Raw genomic sequence first — 20,882 nt, 5'->3', positions numbered from 1 at the left:
AAACCCCGCAACCCACCCTCCTCCCTGCCTCATGTCTGCGTGTGTGTTCCACCGACAAGGCTGTTGAGTTACCTAGAGCTCAAATATTCATTGTAGCTCTCGTGTGTGTCCACACATGTGTGCGTCTGTGTGTGTGTCTGAGGAGGAAGGGAAGCCCCAGCAATGAGATAGGCCCAAACAGTCATTCTTTTTTTTTTTTTTTCAATTTGATTCCTCTTGGCTCTGTGCTCAGAAATTACTCTTGGTGGCACTGGGGACTATATGGGGTGCTGGGGATCGAACCCAGCTTGTCTGTGAACAAGGCAGGTGCTCTCCTTGCTGTACTATCACTCCAGTCCTGTGATTGCCTTTCTTACAAGCTCACTTTCCCCATCTCTGCAGCCCTAGTGACACCGCTACAATGCACGCTTCCTGGACACCTGTGCACCAGGTGCACACACTGCCTGGACAAATGTGTGACAGGCACATGCACTTCCTGGACACCTGTGTTACAGGCACATGCACTTCCTGGACACCTGTGTGACAGGCACACACACTTCCTGGACACCTGTGCGACATGTATACATACTTCCTGGACACCCGTGTGACAGGCACACACACTTCCTAGATACCTGTATGACAGGCACACACACTTCCTGGACACCTGTGTGACAGGCACACATACTTCCTGGATACCTGTGTGACTGGCACAACACTTCCTGGACAAATGTGTGACAGGCACATGCACTTCCTGGACACCTGTGTGACAGGCACATGTACTTTCTGGACACCGGTGTGCCAGGTGCACACACTTCCTGAACACCTGTGCAACAGGTGCATGCACTTCCTGAATACCTGTGCAACAGGCTTACTCACTTCCTGAACACCTGTGTGCCAGGTGCACACACTTCTGGACACCTGTGTGACAGGCACATGCACATCCTGGACACCTGCGCACCTCGTGCACAACTTTCCAGACACCTGTGCACCTGGTATACACAATCTCTAGACACCTGTGTACCACGTATACTACCACGTATACACACTTCCTGGACACCTGTGTGCCAGGTGCTCGCACATTTCCCAAGGCACTGGGTTTACAATCCTGTTAATGACAGGGTTTCGTGTGTGACACATTCCATCACCAGACCCTCTGCCAGTGTCCACTTTCCCCCACCATTGCCCACCCAGTCCTGTCCCTTCCCTTCCCTCCGGGTGGTCAGCTTCCTACTGAAGTCTCTTTCTCCGTTTATGTCACCTTGGGGCATTGTTACACTCCTGCTTTGTTTCTTTATATCTCACAGGAGAGGGATCATTTTCACAGTTTCTTTTTTAATTGAGTGCTATCTAAATAATTACTAATTGACATTGGCAGAAATAAAATGATAATATATTCTGTTTGGGTAGAAATAAAGAAGATGAAATCAAAATAACATGTTTTCATAGAACCATTTTAGAATTTGTAAACTTTTTTTTCCAGCTTCTTTAGTGTTGAAGGGAAAATTTGGCACAAAAACAAACAAGGGAGCAATGATACAATGGGGAGGGTGCTGGCCTCACACACGGACCACCCAGATTCGATCCCTGGCACCACATGAGGTCCCCTGAGCTTGTCAGGAGTGATTCCTGAGTACAGAAGCAGGAGTAATCCCTGAACGCCCCCGGGTGTGGCCCCACCTCGCTCCCCCCCAAAGAACCCACAAAATGTAAAAGATGCGTAATGACATGTGGAAATGGCATAGTCCTCAGCCCTCCAGACACAAGGAAGCTCCCTGCCCTCTGTCACCGTGGGACACAGAAAAAGGAAATGTCAGTTACCAAATTCACTGCGCACATCCGCAGGCAGCCCTTAGAATCGGGGGACCACAGGGCCATGACAAGGCGGGACTTGAATGACTCAGAGCGTTGCCCAGAAGTGCTGTCGAGGGAGCGAAGCGGGCGCTGCACCTCGGGGCTTGGGAGAACACCTCGGAATTCCTGCACGCTGTTGAGTGTTCCCTCCAGATGTGCATGGATCCCTCCAGATGGACTGCACTCATCTCTGAGTGGCTGCTGGGAAAATAATGGGAGCAGATAGACCTAGTTGTTAACCCAAAATTCCTAAAGGGGTTTCCTGGGGAGGGTCTTGAGGGGAAGAGAGAGAGAGGAGTGAGTGAGAGAAAAGACAAAAGTAAAGTAGCGCAGAGTCGAATGGGAGAGGGGCTAGGGCTTAAGGTGCACGCACACAGCCGACTCCAGGTAGATCCCCGGCACCTTAGAGGGTCCCCCCCACCACCCTGGGTCACCCCTTAAGCATGGAGCCTGGAATAGTCTCTGGGCGCAGCCAGGTGTGGCCCCCAAACCAAAAAAAGCAAAAACAGCAAAGGAGGGACCGGAGATGTAACTAAGATGCACACAGTCAGTTCTTGCCCTGGGTCTGTCCACATCTGCAGCCCCTCTTTGCTCAGTGCAAAGCCTGAAACTGTGGGTAGAGTCACAGACTACAGGTCCGGGTGAAGGTCAGTGGTCCAGGCGAGAGGGAAGGCTTGTGATGTCTGGGGGCTGTGGACATTTCTCCACTCCCTGGGTTTTCTTTCTGCTGCTTTCTCTACAATTGCTTCTTGTCAGGGTTTTTATTTTGTTTTATTTTGTTAGTTTTTTGTTTTGGGGCCACATTGGGCAGTGCTCAGGGTTTACTCCTGGCTCTGCGCTCAAGGATCACTTCTAGTGATGTTTGAGGGATGCCGAAGATCTAACCTGGGTCAGTCATGTGGAAGGCAACCACCCTCCCCACTATACTATCACCCTGGCGCCATACTAGTCAGTTTTGGTTGGTTGGTTGGTTGGTTGGTTGGTTGACTTGGTTGGTTTTGATTTGGGGGGCCACACATCTGGCGGTGCTCAGGGCTTACTCCTGGCTCTGTGCTCAGGGATCACTCATGGTGGGGCTCAGGGGGACCATATGGGGTGCCAGGGATTGAACCTGGGTCAGCTGCGGGCAAGGCAAGTGCCCTCTCCACTGTACTATTGCTCCGGCCCCCGTTTATCAGTTTTAAGTGATTTGTCACATGCTTGTAAAACTTGGCCCATGTGCATGCATATAAGCCCTTCCAGAAACCTGTAAATAAACTATAAAAATCGAAGTCCTGGGCGGGAAAGACAGTACAGCTGGTAGGGCTTTTGCCTTGCACACAGCTGACCCAGGTTCAATCCCTGGCATTCCATTGGATCCCTCAGCACCGCTAGGAGTAATTCCTGGGCACAGAGGGGAAAAAGGAAAAAAAAATCCTGCTCAAGTAAGCAAGTCCCTTTTCCCCTGCGCCATCCCCTTCCCCCACCCCTGAGTTCTGGTTAAGTTCATTGTCGAGGCACTTGGTGGCGCGGAAAAAAAAAAAAAAAAAGTGTGCTTTGAACTTGAAACAGCCACAGGATACAGAGCCAGCCCTAGTCGGGCCTGTGCTCGGCTCCGGCCGGCCGGGTTTTCGGCCCGGGCGCCCATGCCCCTGTAGAGCCGGTGGATGTGGAACAAGCGGGAACCAGAGACAGCTTTAGGAATTGGTTTCTGGCAGAATTTTCCCAGGACTTTATACAGAAATCCAAAACCGCGCGGACGCTGCTGCGTCCGCGCGACTTAACATTTGTAATTGTCATCAATGTGAAAGGGTTCCATTTGAACAGGTCAGACTTGGGGGGGAAACTCCAAATAATAACAGTAAGTTTTTGTTGAAATATTGAAGGTTCTTAATGTAACAGCCACCTCTGGACTATGAGCTAAGCAAAAGCCCCACGCTGGCCAACGTGGCGTGGAGTACACCATACTATGAGGCGCAGGAAGGGGGATGAGGGGGAAAAATTAAAAAAAAAAAATGGAAAAGGAAAAAGAGAAAAAAAAAGAGAGAGAGAGAGTTATGTCAACTATAGTGAGTTTTGTGTTGAATTATGGAATGTAATCAAGGTAAAGAAAAAATGAAGTGAAATTCATTAGTTATACAGTAGGGGGTAGGGGGTGGGGGCGGGGGGTAAACTGGGGTTTCTGGTGGTGGAATTTGGGCACTGGTGAAGGGATGGGTGTTTGAATATTGTATAACTGACATATAAACCTGAGAACTTTGTAACTTTCCACATGGTGATTTAATAAAAATTAAAAAAAAAAAATTGTAAAAAAAAAAAAAAAAAGTTCATTGTCGAGGCTGAGATCATTTTTGAGGCCTGAGAACATTTCCTGAGCACCTGTGGGCTTCCTGGTCACATCCTGATCTCTGTCATGCCTTGTTTCAACATCAGACAGAAACATCGTCTTCCTTCCTGTACCCACACCTTTGTGGGGTATCCTCTGAGCAAGTGGTTATGGGCTTTGAGCCAGAAACGTAGTCCAGTGGGTCGGGCACTTCCTTATTGAACTTCCGTGGTTCAACCCCCCGCACCCCTAGTGGTCCCCTGAGCACCACCAGGAGTGATTCCTGAGTGCAGAGGGTACCCCCCAAATCAAGAGTCTGTTGGGTTTGAACACATGCCTTGGCTGTGGGGAAGTGTTATTAACCAGAACCAATATTAAGGTTATGGTTTTACTTGTACTGAACTCTCTCCAAGTTTCCCAGCCTATGCTCCCACACCCTCCTCCCTCTGTTTCCCCAGCCAAGGGCCAGGGACACCTTTGTGTCTGCAAAGCCGGGGGGGCTTCTGGTTTTATGCAGCACCCCTTCCCTCCCTGGAGCCTGGAGGAAGAGGATGTGGCAGGAAGGAGGCTCTGGACCCCACAGCCTGCAATTTCTTTTCTATTTTGGCTTTTTGGGTCCCACCCGGCGGTGCTCAGGGGTTACACTTGGCTCTCAAGAATTACTCCTGGCAGTACTTGGGGGACCATTTAGGATGCCAGGGATTGAACCTGAGTTAGCCATGTGAAAGGCAAACTCCTTCCCCTCTGTACTATGGCTCCAGCTCCCACAGCCTACATTTCTTTTCTTTTTTTCAGTTTACATTTCTTTTTTTTTTTTTTTGCTTTTTTGGGGGGGTCACACCCAGCGATGCACAGGGGTTACTCCTGGCTCTGCACTCAGGAATTACTCCTGGCGGTGCTCAGGGGACCATATGGGATGCTGGGAATCGAACCTGGGTTGGCCGAGTGCAAGGCAAATGCCCTACCCGCTGTGTTATCGCTCCAGCCCCCGGGTTTACATTTCTTAATCACACCTGTGGGTGTTGGATAGGGAGTGATTCATCCAGCCTCCACGTGCGAGACTTAATCCTGGTGGTACTTGGGGACTGAGTGGTACTGGAGCTTGAACCCGCGTCTCCTACACGCAAAGTGGTCGCTCAGCCCATTCAGCCATCTTGGCCCCCCTGCCCCCTCGCCCATCCCTCTGGGACCACCAGCTGACACCCTTTCCTTTTTTTTTTTTTTGGCTTTTGGGTCACACCCCGAAATATTCAGTGGTTACTCCTGGCTTGGCACTCAGGAATTACTCCTGGCAGTGCTCAGGGGACCATATGGGATGCCAGGGATCGAACCCGGGTCTGCCGTGCCTCACTTTCAAAGATAAAGCGGCACCCTGTCACCTCACGCCCAGAGTCTGGCTCAGGTGCCCATGAGGGTGCAGTCTGTGGAGCTCCAAGGGCCGGCAAGCAGGTCAGCTGGGCGTCCCCTTTGGGGACTTCCTTCTCTGGGAGTCTCTTCTATGCTCAGCCAGGCGCTTAGCAGATTCCACTTCCTTGCTGTTGGACAGCTGACCTCCCCATTTTTTGTCCCTGGGTTTTGGGTCGTGGGCTCACAGTGCTCAGGAGTTGCTCCCAGCCATGCTCAGTGCTGGGGATCAAACCCAAAGCAGGTGCTCTGCAGCCAAGGGAGGGAGGCAGGCAGGTGAGGTGCTGGTGCGGTCTCCTGGCAGCCCTGGTTCAGATCCCATCACTGCAGAGGGTCCCCCTGAGTACCACCAGGGGTCACTCCTGAGCACAGAGCCCGGAGTAGTCTCTGAGCACCTCTGGACGTGGAACAAGCCTGCACTCCAGTCCAGTGCGTGATCTCTCTGACCCAGGGGGCCCCATATTCATAAAGGCCACGCCCTCATTCCCCCATCCCAGTGAAACACAGGGGACTTGGGGCTTGGGCTGGGGACACACTGGCTGGGGCGGTACTCAGGACCTTTGGCGCGCCCGGCCTGTACTCTGTCTCTTGAACCCTGTTCCTGGTTCCTGTTCCTTGTTCAGGTTTGGGCTGGCTTTCGGCTGGGGGTGGGGTGGTCACTGGTGGCCCTTGGTGGCCACTCTCGAGCTGTGTGAACAAGAGCTCTACCAACTCTAAGGAGGCACGAGGGCATCGGTCCTTTCCATTCTCCAAGCCTACTTCTGCTGCCAGAGAGAGCTTTGGGGGCGCCCAGAACAATAGCACAGAGGGTAGGTTGCCTGCTTGGTATGAGACTAACCCAGGTTCCATCCCGGGCACTACATGTGGTCCCCTGAGTCCAGTTCACTAGGAGTGACCCCTGAGTTCAGAGCCGGGAGGAAGCCCTGAGCACTGACAGGTGTGACCCTAAAACAAAAGCGATTTTTTGGTGGTGGGGATGTGTGTGAGTGTGCCGGGACCTCTCCAGGGGGGCAGTGGGGGTCACTCCAAGCGATCCTCAGCTAACTGGCTGGACAGTTCAATACTAGGGCCTGAAGGTGTTGCGCTGCTCAGGCCAATAGTGCTGGGGTCCACCGAGACCACCCCAAAGTGCTCAGGGCCTCCAGGGCTGCACCTGGCAACACTCAGAAGACCCTTTGGTGGCCGGGAGTGGAGCAGGGCTGGGTGGCACATGCAAGGCGAGCCCCCAAATCACTAGTTTGCTTTTATTTATGTTTGGCTTGGGGCCTCTCAGCTGTGCTCAGGGCTTCCTCCTGATTCAGTACTTGTAAGGCTCAGGGGACCATATGGGGTGCCAGAGAGCAAACCCAGACCATCTGTGTGCGGGGCAAGTGTCGTATATGATCGTAGGATCTCTCCAGCCCCTTTCTGGTATGTTCTATGTGTTAGTGATTCCCAGTCTCTCCCGCTAAAACAGCTTCATGAGAGCAAGTGTTCCCTTAGCCTTGCCCATGTGCCTGGCATGGAGCTCATGAGTTCATGCAGAAATGTGATGAGGTGAGGAGCAAAGGCAGCACTTCTGGTGCCGTCAGTCATTCCTGGATACTTCCTGCATTCTCGCCTCTGCATTCAGTCCCCTGGGGGTTCACTCATCGTTTTTTCTCTTTCTCTTTCCTTTTCTTTCTTTCTTTCTTTCTTTCTTTCTTTCTTTCTTTCTTTCTTTCTTTCTTTCTTTCTTTCTTTCTTTCTTTCTTTCTTTCTTTCTTCCTTCCTTCCTTCCTTTCTCTCTCTCTCTCTCTTTCTTTCTTTCTTTCTTTCTTTCTTTCTTTCTTTCTTTCTTTCTTTCTTTCTTTCTTTCTTTCTTTCTTTCTGTCTTTCTTTCTCTTGTTCTTTTTTCTGGTCTGTGGGATGCACCCAGCAGTGCACAGGGGTTACTCCTGGTTCTGCACTCAGGAATCACTCCTGGTGGTGCTCAGGGGACCATATGGATGCTGGAGATGGAGCCTGGGTCGGCCACGTGCAAGGCAAAGGCCTACCTGTTGTACTATCGTTCTGGCCCTAATTTACTCTCCACTTCTGCTCATCCACATTGATTGCTCAAGTTCATGCACCCGACTCTGTGGCATTGTCCCCTGTAGGTCCTCTGAGGTTCCAGAAATGCCCACAGGAGACAGCAGGACCCCACTCGAGCTTTGTTCGCAGCTGCAACGTTAAGAAAAAGGAAACTCAGACCGTGTCATGGAACATGATTCATTCTAGTGTGTCCATGGCTGGGGAGCAAACCCAAGGCGGGTCCGAGGTGGGGTGCGATGACCCCCGAAGGGGTTATATCAAGTCCTTAAGTGGCCCTTAAGTCCACTTTGGCCACTCTGGACTTCATTAGACTCTAAAGCAGGTGGACAGCAAAGGGAGGGGATGCTTTTCCGAGTTTGGGAGGAGACACAGGAAAAAGGCCTGATGTTGGGGAGCCCCCGCCAAAGAGGGGTGAAGAGAAGGAGGCTGGGACTTAAGGGTGCTTCCGAGGGAAGGAGAATGTCTCTAGTGGGAGGGAGGAAAGCTACTGAGACTGGGGGTGAGGCACAGTCTTGGGGAAACTCAGAGTCTAAGGGACAAGGTTGTCCTGGTTTTCTCAACAGAAACCTGTAGCAGGGCCTCGTGATGACAAGGTGGCTGGGGTAGGGAGTAATAGAGGTGGGGGGCACGGGACAAGATGGGGCTTCTGGGACCTGTGGTGGCCTCCTCAGGACAGCGCCATGCCCAGTACCACCAGCAGTGTGGGCAGGACCAGGTAGAGGCCCGGAGTGGTGCCTGAGTGGCCATTGGTGGTAAGGGACCAGGGTTTGCTGCCTTCGCAACGGGCCCCCCTGAAGTTTTGGAACAGCCAGAAGTCACTGAGCTTGTAGGAATCCTGGATCATCTTCACGGTGTCACAGACGTTGTGGGTGCTGCAGCCACTCATGCTCATGTTCTGGCCACCTGTGGAGGTATGGTGACCATCATCATGGGGGGCAGGTGCCCCAAGTGTCCCCATCCTGCTCCCCCACTCAACACCACAGACTCTGCAAAACTCTGGCTTTGGGGTCACCAGCCTCCACCAGGTTTTCTAAAAGGACTTGGTCACAACAAAAGTGGGGCCCTTGGGGTTGGGACAGGTGTGGAGGCTGATGAGCCTTCATTTTGTTTCTTTGCTTTGTTTTTTGGGTCGCACCCAGTGATGCTCAGGGGTTGCTCCTGGCTCTGCACTCAGGAATTACTCTTGGTGGTGCTCGGAGGACCCTCTGGGATGCCGAGGAAGCAGCCTGGGTTGGCCGTGTGCAAGACAAGTGCCCGGCCCTCTGGACTATTATTCTGGCCCTCGAGCCTTCGCTTGGGTGTCCAAGAAACGCTCTGGACCTTGGGCTGGGGCCTCGCTGTGCAGCCCCTTCCATTGAGGTTATCTTTTTGAAGGAGAGGGACTGGACCACACACAGCTCAGGCTGACTCCTGGCTCTGTGCTCAGGGATCACTCCTGGCAGGACCAAGGGGTGCCGGGGATCAAATCTGGAAAATCATCATGAAAAGCAAGTGTCCCGCCCACTGTCCTATCTGGCCCCTCCCCCCATATTTTCCCATTTCTGAATGGAGCTATCTGTCAGTCTTCCCATTTATACATATATACACACAAATATACACACACATTTGCTATCTCGGTTTTGCCCAGGGGTCCCTGCTTGAATGGGGGCCTGGCCTGGCGGTATAGCGGGGAGAGATGCTTGGGGACACTTAATGCCAGGATACCACTCAGGGATCACCCAGCCAGGCATGCGCCAACCTGCCCTGCGCCCCTCCCCACCCACAGAGCCCTGCTCTGGAACCCTCCAGCACCCCTGCAGGACTCCCCTGTCCTCACATAACCCCGGGTGCTCCCCCTGCCCCTTCTGCAGAGTAACTGGGTCTCCACAGAATCTCTCTTCTCAGACCCACAAACTCAGAGATGGAGATAGACCCCAGCTCTGACACGCTAACATCCCAAACCATGGACTCAGGCTCGCTCCCACGGAAGCATGTGTGTGCATACGTCCATTCACATGCACATTCATGCACACACACGGACACACATAGACACCCATGCATACATACACACATACTCAGTCATGAACACACAGGCACACATAGACACCCATGCTAGACACCCATGCACATATGTTACACATATACATGCATACATGCACACATGCACATACATGAACATATGCATGTGATCACACATGCACACATAGACACTCATGAATATATATACACACATTCATGCATAGACACACATGCATGCACTCATACATATCGATTTAAACACAGACACGCACGCATGTTACCTCCTAATTCCAGTTCCAGCCGGACACAGCTGTTCTCCCCATGGGGACACCGCATAAACAAGGAAGAGTCGCAGGACCCGACGTACCCATTGCACATATGACACAGGGAATTGCTCTGCTTCTGTGAGACCAGAAATTTTTCTGCGGGGAAAGATGGAAGTCAGTTACAGGGGCACTCTCCGAGCACCCACAGGCTCGGCCACAGGGCAGCGGTCTGACAGATGCTTAGCTGGGGTCAGCAAGCCTCTGATAGTCAGGTTGACCCCAAACCCAGGGTCAAACTCTCCTCCAAAGGCACCCACACCCGCCGACCTGCCCATCAGACAGCCTGTGAGCAGCTTACCGGGAAGAGGAGGCGCTGGGCAGAGGCCCTGGCAGCAGGTGGTGTTAACCCAGAAGCCTGTGCCAGAGCCGACAGTGAAGGAAGAGATGTTGCTAGAGCGGCAGTCCTTCTCGGCCACACACGAGCCGTTCCTCCAGTGCCAGAGGGCCTGACCAGATGCTGCGAAGATGTGGGAAGGGAGCATGTGAGGAAAGGCAACCACAGGGCTGGAGCCCACAGCGGGGAGGGCTCTGGCCTTTTATGCACCTGACCTGGGTTTGATCCCCGGCACCCCATAGGGTTGGTTCCTCCATCCCTACTAAGGTGAGCACAGAGTCAGGAGTCAGCCCTGAGCATCGGCACCACCAGGTGTGCCCTCCCCGCGTTCCACCCCCGCCAAAGACAGGCAACCATCAGCCACCCAGCCGAAGCTTCCAGATGCCTCGGGTATCACCTAGGCTGAGACCCTGTCACTGTGCACTGGCCACATGGTTCAGGAAGTCTCCTTGAGGGGCCAAGGAGAAAGAACAGCAGGGAAGGTGCTTGGCCTTGCACGTGGCACACCGGGGCTCAATCACCAGCACCACATAGGAGGCTCCTGAGCACAGAGCCAGGAGAAAGTCTGAACATCATTGTGTGACCCAAAAACTAGGGGGGAAACCCAGAAAGCCTCTTCTTGGTCTCCAGTGCTTCATGGTGCCCCGAGTCCCACTAGAAGTGATGCCCAAGCACAGAGCTGAGAGTTGCCCCAACAATTTGGGTATATACCAAAAATCCAAAAGAAAAAAAATCCCTCCTAGCCCTTTGCCCTGCCTATGACCAGGAACAGGTTCTGTCCCATGATGTCCAACCTCACGGGCAAAGTCAGAAACTTCTCCGGGACCCCGGAAATGCCCACACTGTGGGTGAGATGCTGCCTTCACCATCCCCATGTACATGGAAGCCCTCCTCCCCTTCTAGAAGAAGATTCCAGTTCTTCTTTGTGAGATAGACCCGGAGGGGCTGTGGGAAGGACCCCAGTCAGAAGGTGGCCGGAGGTACCATGATGGCTGGCCGTGACTACGTCTCTCCTCCCTTATGCTTTATGTTTTTGCCCTTTGACCTTACCACTCTCACCCAAAACAAACAAAAAACATATTCAAAGAAAGTATTTGCAAATCACATAACTAATAAAGGACTTGTATCAAGAACATCTCTAAAAATGAACTTTAGGGTAGGGACTAGAGCGATAGTACAGCAGATAGGGTGCTTGTCTTGCACGTGGCCAATCCAGGTTCGATCCCCAGCACCCCATATGGTCCCTGGAGCACTGCCAGGAGTAATTACTGAGTGCAGAGCCAGGAGTAAGCCCTGAACATCGCTGGGTGTGACCCCCAAACAAAAAAAGAACACTTCAATAAAACAAACGACACAACTTAGGAGGGATGCAATGGGGAGGGGGCCATACCCGGTGGTGCTCAGGGCTTACTCCTGGCTCTTTGCTCAGGGATCACTCCTGGCAGGTTCAGGATCATATGGGGTGCCAGGGTTTGAACCTGATGCCTGCATACAAGGCAAGCACCCTTTCCATTGTACTGTCACTCCAGTTTTTTCTTTCTTTCTTTTTGGAGTGGCCCCAAAGCAAAACAAAACAATCAAACAAACAAACAAAAAATCACAAGGGGCCAGTACGATTGCACAGTGGATAGGGCACTTGCTTTGCATGCAGCTGATACAGGTTCAATTCCTGGCATCCATATGGTCTCCTGAGCCCTCCAGGAGTGATTCCTGAGTGCAGAGCTAGGAATAACCCTGAAGCCATGCTGGCGTGGCCCCCCGAAAAAACAAAATCACCTCAAGCTACCCCCGTTCAGTTTTCTTTTCCCTTAGTGTGAGACCCTAGAGATCTCCAGGCAGAACCAGACAGCACCGGTTCTCCTTGGACCAGTCCAGCCTCACGGCTGTGGGCCAGTGCACTCTTCAGACAGGTCACTGATGCCAGCTTGGCTGCCCAGGCTCAAGCTTTCCCTCCTACCACCCAGTGCCCGCTGCAGTACCCAGACCTGTCTTTCCTCCCTGCCTGCATCCTGTCCCAGGGGCACTCACCAACGACAGCGGACACCTGCAGACAGCTCCTGTCCTGCCCGCAGGGCTGTGGCTTACACTTGTCGAGGCTGTCACAAGTGAAACACGTGGTGGGTTCAATCCCGTTGTGGCTCTTGGTTGTGGTGCTGGTCTTACTGTGGGTCCCGGTTGTTCTGTGGGTCCCGGTTGTGCTGTGGGTCCCAGTTGTGCTGTGAGTCTCGGTTGTGCTGTGGGTCCTGGTTGTGCTGGGGATCTCGGTTGTGCTGTGAGTCTCGGTTGTGCTGTGGGTCCTGGTTGTGCTGGGGATCTCGGTTGTGCTGTGGGTCCTGGTTGTGCTGGGGATCTCGGTTGTGCTGTGGGTCCTGGTTGTGCTGGGGATCTCGGTTGTGCTGTGGGTCCTGGTTGTGCTGGGGATCTCGGTTGTGCTGTGGGTCCTGGTTGTGCTGGGGATCTCGGTTGTGCTGTGGGTCCTGGTTGTGCTGGGGGTCTCGGTTGTGCTGGGGGTCTCGGTTGTGCTGGGGGTCTCGGTTGTGCTGTGAGTCTCGGTTGTGCTGTGGGTCCCGGTTGTGCTGGGGGTCTCGGTTGTGCTGTGGGTCCTGGTTGTGCTGGGGGTCTCGGTTGTGCTGGGAGTCTCGGTTGTGCTGGGGGTCTCAGTGGATTTGGTCTTGGGATTATGGGGCTCTTCATTTGCCTTGGGCTGAATGGCATCTGCCTCCAACAGGGTCATGATTTCATGGGCTGGAGAGAGAGGAAGATGAACTGCTAGAGCACACATGTACAGGTGTGTGTGTTTGGGGTTTGTGGTGTGTTTGAGCATATGTGTATGTTTGGTAAGTGTGAACATGTATGTGTGTGTATGGTGTGTGTGTAACAGAGACTGCATCTGTTATGTGGTGTGGTATATTTGTGTGTGTGGTGTGTATGAGCGTGTGTATGCATGTGCGTTTAGGGAGTGCATGTGTGTGTGGTATGTGTGAGCATATGTGTGGTGTGTGAGTGTGTATGTGTGTGGTGTGTGTTTGGGTATGTGAGTGTGGTGTGTGTTAGCATGTGTGTGCATGTGTGTTTGGGGTATGCATGTGCGTGTGGTGTGTGAGTATGTATGTGGTGTGTGTACGTGTGTGTGGTGTGTGTACATGTGTGTGGTGTGTGTGAGCCTGCATGTACATGTGTGCCTGTGCCTCTTGGCAGTGTCACTATGTGCCAGGGAAGGCATGTGTGGATAGTGGGTGGCATCTCCTGGGCACCTGTTATGTGGATGCCCACCCAGGCCTGTTTCTGGGCGTCACACATGATGGCCTGGTCTATGTGAAACCTGGCGTGTTTTCGAACTCTCTACAGGAGGGTGGGCACATGTGTGTGCTACTCCCTGGCCACTCTGTGAGAGTCAGGGGATCTCCACATATTGGTGTGCAGAGAGGGCAAGTCGGGGTGGGGGCAACAGCATAGCAGGTAAGGCACTTGCCTTGCATGCAGCCAGCCCAGGTCAATCCCAGCACCCCACATGTTCCCCCCAGCCCCACTATGAATTATCCCTGAGTGCAAGCAGTGCTCAGGAGTAAGTCCTGAGCACCACAAGGTGTAGCCCCAAAACAGAGAGAGGGTGAGAGATGAGAGGGAGATAGAGAGAAGAGGGTATGTCAGAGACACATGTTTGTGTCTATGCATGCCTGTATGTTTATGCATGTATGCGTGTTTATGCATGTACATGTTGTTGTATTTCTGTGTCTATTTCGAACAAAATTTAGGTGCATTCACTCATGCAGAGGCAGATGTCTATGGAACATCTATGAATGTTCAGCTCATCTCATCTGGATATCTGTGCATGTGGGTGGTAGGTACCAACTCTCAGTCTGTGTGACCCTGACAACTGGGGTGTCCCTACATGGATGTGCATCTGCAGAGGCTGCATATATTATTAGCATCTTTGCTCATATTTATTTTTATTTTTTATTATTTGCTTTTTTGAGCATATGTGTGGTGTGTGACACACCCAGCCATACTCAGGAATTACTCCTGGCAGTGCTCAGGGGACCATAGAGGATGCCGGGATTGAAACTGGGTTGGCCACATGCAAGGCAAATGCCCTCCTCACTGGACTATCACTCCAGGCCCTCTTTTGCTCCTTTTCCTTCCCATATTGTCCTTTCCCAGAGAGAGTAAGCCACACCCAAACATCCTTGGGCTTTGGGTTATTCCTGGCTTTGGACTCAGGGGAACCCAACGTGGTACCAGAGATGGAAACCAGGTCAGCTACATACAAGGCGGGCACCTTCTCCCACTGTGCTACCTCCCCAGATTTTTTTCCCCATAGTGTATTTTTTTTAGCTCCCCAGGACACATTATTTTTTCTACGCAATGGCCACTATTTAATCCACTGCTAAATTCTGGAGCGATAGCACAGCGGGTAGGGCATTTTCCTTGCACATGGCCAACCCGGGTTTGATTCCTCCATCCCTCTCGGAGAGCCCGGCAAGCTACTAAGAGTATCCCACCTGCATAGCAGAGCCTGGCAAGCTACCAGTGGCGTATCCAATATGCCAAAAACAGTAACAACAAGTCTCACAATAGAGACGTTACTGGTGCCCACTCAAGCAAATGAACAACAGGACGACAGTGCAGTGCTACAGTGCTAAATTCTGAGCTGTCAAGCCCCTGGCAGCTAGTGATCAGAGGCCCCAAAAGGCAGAATGCAGATTTGCCAAACAGATCCTTGGCCCAGAACTGGACCTGCTGTAGGGCTTCTAGGAAAAAATAACAACCAAAAACCAAAACCAAAACCTCCAGCTTCCCCCTACACATGTGGGGGTGCTGCTCTCTCCAGGGTTAAAGGTGACCTTCTCACCCCTAAAGTGTCTGTAATTCTGCTCAGCTGGTTTACTTAAAAAGCTGCCATTCTGGCAAATGCTTTCTCAATCAGCATCTCTCTTTTCTGCCAGATAAAAATGATTGTCCGTGTTCTTTGTGAAGCGAAGAGGACCATGGGCCAATCTGTCTTCTTTCACAAGCAAGGAAGTGAAGGAAAGAAAAAAAAACTCGGATTTCTTTTTTGAAACCCGTGCCCCTCTCTGATCTTACATAATAGGACGTTTGTGTTTATAAATTCGTGCTCCTCTGTAGATGGGTTTTTGGGGGGCTGGGATAGAAGTGGGGATGATTGTACCCAATAGGAAACGTGTCCAGTGGTGTGTGTGAGTGGGTGTCAGTGTGTGTGTCTCTGTGTGTGTCTGTGTGTGTCTCTGTGGGTGGGTCTCTGGGTGTGTGTTTGTGTGTTTGTGTGTCTGTGGGTATGTATGTCTGTGGGTTTGTCTCTGTGTGTGTGTGTGTGTGTGTGTGTGTGTATGTGTATACGGGCACTTGTATTCTCAGGGAGAATTGAGCTGGGGGAGAAGGTACCCTGGGAACAGTGTTGGGAAGGGCATGTAGAGTCTCAGGAAGTTGGGGTTCAAAGCACCTGAGTGTGGACCAAGGCACTTGCTCTGCATTCCATTTGATCCCGGCACCCCATAAGATTCCCTCCAGCGATCAGGAGTGATCCCTGAGCACAGAGCCAGGAGGAAGGCCTGGGCACTGCTGGGTGAGGCCCAACCCCCGCCCCCGCCACACCCCAGTACAAAGCACCTGGCTGAGTGGAGGAAGCAGCAGGGTGGCACTCAGGCGTGGAGGTGAGCTGGAATCCAGACATCCCCAGGGTGGCCGTGGCACGCTGCCCGCAGACCTCCGGTGTCCCACAGCCCATCAGGATTTGAGAATGCCCTGCAGAAACAGGGAGAGGCTGCCGGCATGGTGGGGAGGCCCAGAGCCCAGTCTCCCCCTCTCACGGCTATCTTTCTTGGTCTCTTGTCTCTCGCGGCTCTCTGGACGATTCATTTTCACAGCTCCCTCATAAGCTTCACTCGCGCGCTCCTTTGGGGGATTCTAACTTCATTTGTCCCAACACAGGACAGAGGCAGCGGCTATTTCTGTCCCGTTGCGGACCCTGACAGCGCCCTGGGCTCCTCCGGGGCCCGCCTCTATCCTCTGGGGCTCTGGCCCTTGTTCAGGAAGGTCCCTTTCCTGGAGCATTTCTTTGATGGCCTGGGAGCAGGTACTCACACAGCAGGGCGAAGGGGGGAGGGTTTGGAGGGGGGAGTCTGGGGGCATCCTGGGAGCTCTTCCCCAGAGAGGATTTTGACTTTGCCTGTGCTGAGCCAGGAAGCCCCACCCACCGGGGGCTCCTTGCCAAACATCCTTCCCCAGGTCCCAGGCAGAAGTGAGAACCCAAAACTCGGCACCCCACACCCACAGCTGACCCAGAGCAGGCGATGACCAGATTTCCTCTCAGGACCTCTGTCTGCTCACCGCTCTCCCATTTTGCTTTGTTAGGAGACACTGGGAATTTGCCTGACTTCCATCAGCCTCCAAACACACAGGAAATGTGTGTTTGGCATTTAGTTCCCCCCGCAAGCTACCATCAGGGCAGGCGACTGATGGTAGAAGACTGTGAGTGTCACCCTGCACCAGTGCCTCTATCAAAGGCTCCTCCCGGCCTGGGTGCAAGACCCCACTCCACCCCTCACTTCCCGCCTCCCCCCCAGGCTCTGCTGTTTGTGGCTGGCATCTGAATGTGTAGAGCATGCCTGGAACAAAAGCTCAGGCCAGAAGCGGCCAGGGCACTGGAGACCAGAATCTTCCATGGCCCCTTGGGTTCCTAAGCCACTTTGCTCTGCACTACACCATTGGCAAACACATTGGGGTGATTTAATTTTTCATTTGGGGACCTATACCTGGCAGTGCTCAGGAATTACTCCTGGTACTGTGCTCAGGAAGTACTTCTGTGGGTGCTTTCGGGACTGTGTGGGATGCTGGGGATTGAACCCAGGTCGGCCCTGGTCAAGGCCAGCACCCTCCCCACTGTACTACCTCTCCAGCCACACATCAGGGTGACTTTTAGACCTGGATGCAAAGAAGGGACTACACTTCACCCCTTGAGGTCAGAGGGACTTTTGTGACAGTTTCAGCTGGTGAAAGTTTAGGGCGACACTGTCAGATTCTTCACCCTCCAAGTGAAAAGCTGGAGGCTGCCTGGAAGCTAAAGAGGGGCGTGCAGGGACCCCATGGAGAGGCCCTGAGTCTACCTGTGCTCACTACTCAGTGCTCTCTGCTCTGTGTTGCTGCAACCACAGAGACTGATATGTCCAGCTGGTCCCCCAAGACCCCCATCCTGGGAAACTATAGTTGGGTTTGAGCGGGGTTTGCTCTGAGCAATAGCGTCCTGGGGCTGGCGCCAACCGGGGTTGGCGTGGGGTGGGGTGGGGGAGCCCTTACCTCCATGCCAGCTCCCTGCCAGCCGGACACAGGAAGTTTCCCTCCCGGTGCAGTTCAGGACCGAGAAGGTGTCACAGGGGCCAGACGCGCTCCCGGCACAGTAGTGGCACTGCCTGCCGTTGGGCTCTGGCTCTGCAAGGAGAAGGTGATGTAACGGGGGACCCCCACTTGCACCTCCCCCAGCTCTCCTTCTCTGCCTCCCTCAATCACGACCTTCTCTTCCGCTGCCTCCAGCCAGTCCCTGCACAGAACCGAGGGGTTCACCAGTCTCCCACCTCCCTGATGCCCCCACTGATGCCATTGATGGTCCTATGCAAATCTGGGTTCTATTTTTTTTTTTTTGGCAGGGGAGCGATTAGCCCACAGCTGGCAGTGCTCAGGGCTTAATCCTGGCTCTGTGCTCAGGAATTGCACCTTGCAAGACTATATGGGATGCCGGGGGTCGAACCTGGCTTGGCCGAGTGCAAGGGAAGAGTGCCCTTCCCGCTATGCTATCTCTTGGGCCCCAGGCCCTGGGTTCTAAGGCTTCTTTCACTCATTCCACAAGCACTTCTGGAGCGCCCCTGTGGGCCGGGCCCTGCTCTGCAGGCTCAGGCCCCAGCACGCAGTCAGAAGCTCTCCCTGGGTAGAGCAGCGCCCACTGGGCAGGAAGGAAGTCCTGAGTCAGTTCCCAGGAAAGGTTTCGCCTTGCCAGGTGTGATCCCTGGCTCCACAACCAAGTGTGACACCCCTTTTCTAGACATTGCAGCAAGTGTCTCCTGCTATTAAAGATTCCAAAACTATTAAAAAGGGATCCTAGGTGAGTCAGAGCTCTAGGTCAGCGGGTAGAGTGTTTGCCTTGCACGCAGCAGACCCGCGTTCAATCCTCAGCATCCCCTAAGGTCCCCCAGCACCACCAGGAGTGATTCCTGAGCGCAGAGCCAGGAGTAACCCCTGAGCATCACCAGGTGTGACCCAAATAGCTGAGAGAGAGAGAGGGGGGGTCCTATAGGTAGGGGCCAGAGAGAGAGAGATAAAACAGCAGGCAAGGGCTCAAGGTGTGGCAGCAGACCGGTGTTCGATTCCCAGCAACCCATAGGGTCCCCTGAGCCCCACCCAGGCATGATCTCTGAGCGCAGAGTCAGAGGGGAAGGGGAGAAAAAGTGATTTTGTTGTTGTTGTTGTTCATTCCCAGGGGTGGGGCTCAGGGTCCACGTCCCACATCAGGAATGGAACTGGGTTCAGCCACATGCAAGGCAGGTGTTCTATCCTCTGTACTATCTCTCCAGCCCTGACTCCCTGTTATTTCAGATTTTAAGGTGGTTTTTTTTTTTATATTTTGTCATTCTCCTCCTATCTCCTTAGTTTTGGGTATTTCTTAGAGATCCGAAACATTGAAGAGGAAGTGCCTTACACATATTTTCCCTGAGTCAAAACGAAGCTGTGAATCATTTGAATGCGGGGTTTTATTGAAACATTGGCAGTGAAAGAATAGCAGATTCCAGAAACTGTAGGTGGCTGTTGGACGGCCACTGGGCGCTCCTGTTGCTCACTGCCTATCCTTTGGTGAAGCGATTTGAACAGAAATAGGGCTTAGCTTTCAAAGGCCTCTCTGGGAAGAAAGCGAAAGACCTCAACCATCCTTTCCTATTGATTAATTATGACATTTTAGAGATGTTCTCTGAAATACATTATTGAAATGAATTTTAACTGTTTCCTTCTATTTTTTTGTTTGTTTCTTTGTTTGGTTTTGGGGCCATACCTGGTTCATGCTTAGGGATCACTCCTATCACAGCTTGGGGGACCCTATGAGGTGCTGGAGATCAAATCTAGTTGGGTGAGTGTAAGGCAAGACCTTTGCCCATTATACTACCTTTTTGGCCCTCCTTTGGCTTTTTGTTTGTTTGGGGGCCACACCCGGCAATGCTCAGGGTTTACTTCTGGCTCTGCACTCAGAAATCACTCCTGGCGGTGCTCAGAGGACCATATGGGATGCTGGGAATCAAACCCAGTGCAAAGGAAGTGCACTACCCACTATACTTTCTCTCCAGCCCCTCTCTGGCCCTCTTTTTTCTTTTTTCTCTTTTTGATTGTTAGTTGGTTTTTTTTAACTATATCTCCCGGTGCTTGGGGGGCCACATCCAGGGTCTCCTATCCTAAGGAGAAAGGAGACTTTTTGAGACTTCTTTCTAGCCCCCTAGTAGCTAAGCTATAATTCAGGGGAGCTTCTATTATGTACCAGTCTATGTACTCCAGCAGTACATAGTACAAAGTACCTAAAATAGGTACTGACTTTGAACCTATTCTCCAATAGAAAAAACTGAGGCTCTGCTTTCCCTCCATCAACCAAGACACCGTGGTCAGGTCTGATCACCCCACTTCAGATCCCACCAACTTACCTGGCAGGGCAGTTCCGAGACAGTTGTTTTCGCAACAGGAAAAGCCGAGTGAGGAGCTGGGGCCGACAGTCAGGGAGTAATTCAGTTCCAGGCAGTCCTGAGGCGCCACACATGTCCCGTTCTGGATAAGCATCCCATTTTCTGGGGATAAGTATTGAGGAGAATAGATGAGAGACCCCCCCCCAAACCCTCCTGACACCCAGACCCCTCTGCAGCACAACCAGGAAGCCAATGTAAGACCCCCACTCGCAATTGAGACCCCTCCATGGCTCGCCACAGCAGCGGCACCAGCGGAGCCTACAGGCAAAGTCTAGGACCTTCTCTAGTCCAGGCTGACCCCCCTACCTCCCCCAGTCCCCTTCTGGTCCCTCACCCAGCCGCCTGTGACTCAGCAGGCAGGAGCTCCGGTCTGGAGGACACGGCAACGACGTGCACTGTCCCAGCAGCGAGCAGGCAGGACATGTCGTGGAGGCGTCTGTGGGAGAGAGGGTGAGTGGCAGCACAGCACATGCTTCCTGTGTGCGAGGCCCTGAGGCCCTGAGTTCGATCCCCGCTGTCTCCCTCATGCTGACCCAAGTCTGATTTCTCAGGCCTGCAGCACTAGGTGAGGCCTAAAAAAGCCCCCCTCCCTTTTTTTTATATTGGGGTGGGGTCACACCTGGCGATGCTCAGGGATTACTCCTGGCTCTGCACTCAGGAATTACTTCCAGCGGTGTGCAGGGGACCATATGGGATGCTGGGGATCGAACCCAGGTTGGGCGCAGGCAAAGCAAGTGCCTTCCCCAATATACTATGGCTCTGCCCCCACCCCACCAAAAAGAAATTTTTTTAAGGAGAAAAGGCAGGGACCAGAGTGATAGTACAGTGAGGAGGACATTTGCCTTGCACACAACCTACCCAGATTCGATCCCTGGTGTCCCTATGGTCCCCTGAGCATGGTC

The 20,882-nt window shown here is 52.8% G+C and overlaps 1 long non-coding RNA gene across 1 annotated transcript; it reads right to left on the bottom strand.

Annotated features, from left to right (window-relative positions):
- Positions 1-12,767: 12,767 nt before the first annotated feature.
- LOC129406763 (uncharacterized) lies at positions 12,768-17,659 on the bottom strand. The gene is made up of 3 exons (XR_008631219.1): positions 17,564-17,659; positions 15,878-16,012; positions 12,768-12,994 (listed from the first exon to the last, which is right to left on the bottom strand). It is a non-coding gene; the product is annotated as an uncharacterized LOC129406763 (long non-coding RNA).
- Between the last annotated feature and the right edge of the window lie 3,223 nt (positions 17,660-20,882).

Source organism: Sorex araneus, chromosome 8 (genome assembly GCF_027595985.1).
Source record: "Sorex araneus isolate mSorAra2 chromosome 8, mSorAra2.pri, whole genome shotgun sequence".
NCBI lineage: Eukaryota > Metazoa > Chordata > Mammalia > Eulipotyphla > Soricidae > Sorex > Sorex araneus.
The sequence above is the reverse complement of the archived record's forward strand: the minus strand, read 5'-3'. Positions and strand labels throughout refer to the sequence as shown.